Raw genomic sequence first — 3,130 nt, 5'->3', positions numbered from 1 at the left:
CCTATTGAAACTCTAGGAGGTCCTCCTCCACCTAAAGGTGATCCTGTGTTTGAATTAAAATAATTTCCAGACACTTTGAAATATGCTTATCTTAATGAAAAGAAAATATATCCTGTTATTATTAGTGCTAACCTTTCAGAACATGAAGAAGAAAGATTATTGAAAGTTCTAAGGAAGCACCGAGCTCCTATTGGATATACTCTTGATGATTTAAAGGGCATTAGTCCCACTCTATGTCAGCACACGATTAATATGGAGCCTAATGCTAAAGCCATTGTTGATCACCAACGTCGGTTAAATCCGAAGATGAAAGCAGTTGTAAGAACGGAAAAATTAATACTTCTGGAAGCAGGTATAATCTATCCCATAGCTGATAGTAGATGGGTAAGTCCTATTCATTGTGTCCCTAAGAAAGGAGGTATAACTGTTGTTCCTAATGATAAGAATGAGGTTATTCCACAAAAAAATGTTACAGGCTATAGAATGGTAATTGATTATAGAAAATTAAATAAAGCAACTAGAAAAGATCATTACCCTTTGCCTTTTATTGATAAAATGCTTGAAATATTATCTAATCACACACACTTTTGTTTCCTTGATGGATATTTTGGCTTTTCACAAATACCTGTTTCTCAACCTGATCAAGAAAAGACTACTTTTACATTGTCCCATTGGAACTTATGCTTATAGACGTATGACTTTTGGTTTATGTAATGCACATGCTAACTTTCAAAGATGTATGACTGCTATATTCTCTAATTTTTATGAAAATATTGTTGAGGTTTTCATGGATGAATTTTCTATTTATGGGAAGTCTTCCAATGATTGTTTAAGCAATCTTGAGCGAGTTTTGCAGAGATGTGAACAAAAAAAATCTTGTCTTGAATTTGGAGAAGTGCCACTTTATGGTTAATGAAGGCATTGTCTTGGGTCATAAAATCTCTAAAATAGGTATTGAAGTGGACCAAGCTAAGGTTGATGCCATTGAGAAAATGCCATGTCCTAAGGATATCAAAGGTATTCGTAGTTTCCTAGGTCATGCTGGTTTCTATAGGAGATTTATCAAAGACTTTTCTAAAATTTCTAGGCCTCTTACTAATCTTTTGCAAAAGGATATTCCTTTTGTTTTTGATGATGATTGTCTTGAAGCCTTTGAAATACTCAAGAAAGCCTTAAATATCTGCACCTATTGTTCAACCACCTGTTTGGAACTTGCCTTTTGAAATTATGTGTGATGCTAGTGATTATGCTGTTGGTGCTGTTCTAGGACAAAGAGTTGATAAGAAACTTAATGTTATTCATTATGCTAGTAAAACTCTAGACAGTGCCCAAACAAATTATGCTACTACTGAAAAAGAATTCTTAGCAGTGGTGTTTAGTTGTGATTAATTTAGACCTTATATTTTTTATTCCAAAGTAACTGTTCACAGACCATGTTGCTATTAAATATCTTATGGAAAAGAAAGATGCTCAACCTAGACTTATTCATTGGGTTCTCTTGTTACAAGAATTTGATTTACACATCATTGATAGAAAGGATCTGAGAACCTAGTAGCTGATAACTTGTCTAGTCCTAAAAATGTGCTTGATGACCCACTACCTATTGATGATAGCTTTCCTGATGAGCAGTTAGCTACAATAAATGTTGCTAATAGTACCCCTTGGTATGCTGACTATGCTAATTACATTGTTGCTAAATATTTACCACCTAGCTTTACATACCAGCAAAAAGAAAAAAATCTTCTATGATTTAAGACATTACTTTTGGGATGATCCACATCTTTATAAAGAAGGAGTAGATGGTATTATTAGACATTGTGTACCTGAGCATGAACAGGGACAAATCCTATGGAAATGTCACTCTGAGGCTTATGGAGGGCATCATGCTGGAGATAGAACTGCTCATAAGGTATTGTAATCTCGATTTTATTGGCCTACTCTCTGCAAGGATGCCCGTAAGTTTGTCTCTTCTTGTGATGAATGTCAAAGAATAGGTAATATCGGTAAGCGTCAAGAAATGCCTATGAATTATTCACTTGCTATAGAACCATTTGATGTTTGGGGATTTGATTACAAGGGACCTTTTCCTTCCTCTAATGGGTATAAACATATTTTGGTTGCTGTTGATTATGTTACTAAATGGGTAGAAGCCATTCCAACCACTAGTGCTGATCACAACACCTCTATTAAAATGCTTAAGGAAGTTATTTTTCCAAGGTTTGGAGTCCCTAGATATTTAATGACTGATGGTGGTTCACACTTTATTCATGGTGCTTTCCGTAAAATGCTTGCCAAGTATGATGTTAACCATAGAATTGCATCACCTTATCATCCTCAGTCTAGTGGTCAAGCTGAACTTAGCAATAGAGAAATAAAATTAATTTTGCAAAAGATTGTCAATAGGTCTAGTAAGAACTAGTCTAAGAAATTAGATGATGCACTTTGGGCTTACAAAACAGCTAATAAAAATCCTATGGGTATGTCTCCTTATAAAATGGTTTATGGAAAAGCTTATCAGTTGCCTCTTGAGTTAGAACATAAAGCATATTGGGAAATCAAAGAACTCAATTATGATTTCAAACTTGCTGGTGAAAAGAGGTTATTTGATATTAGCTCATTAGATGAATGGAGAACCCAAGCTTATGAAAATGCAAAGTTATTCAAAGAAAAAGTTAAAAGATGGCATGACAAAAGAATCCAAAAGTGTGAGTTTAAATTCGGAGAATATGTTCTTTTGTACAACTGTCATTTTTTATTTTTTGCAGGAAAGCTCCTCATAAAATGGGAAGGCCCATACGTCATCGAGGAGGTTTACCGGTTTGGAGCCATCAAAATAAATAATTCTGAAGGTACTAACCCGAAGGTTGTCAATGTCCAATGAATAAAGAATTATATTTCAGGTGCGTCAATTAATGTTGAAAGTAACATTATCCAAACTATGACACCGGAAGAACACATAAAAGAGTCCTTCCGGAACACTCTAGAATCGTGAAAATAAGGAGGTACGTGATACGGTAAGTAAACGGACTCCGAAAAGTCCACAAAAATATTTTTTATTAGTTTTGGAATATTTTAAAATTTTGGGAATAAAGAAACTTCCAGGAAGTGTCCCCTGGTGGGCACAATACAC

The sequence above is a fragment of the Triticum aestivum genome, chromosome 3A (genome assembly GCF_018294505.1).
Source record: "Triticum aestivum cultivar Chinese Spring chromosome 3A, IWGSC CS RefSeq v2.1, whole genome shotgun sequence".
Lineage (NCBI taxonomy): Eukaryota > Viridiplantae > Streptophyta > Magnoliopsida > Poales > Poaceae > Triticum > Triticum aestivum.
The sequence above is the reverse complement of the archived record's forward strand: the minus strand, read 5'-3'. Positions refer to the sequence as shown.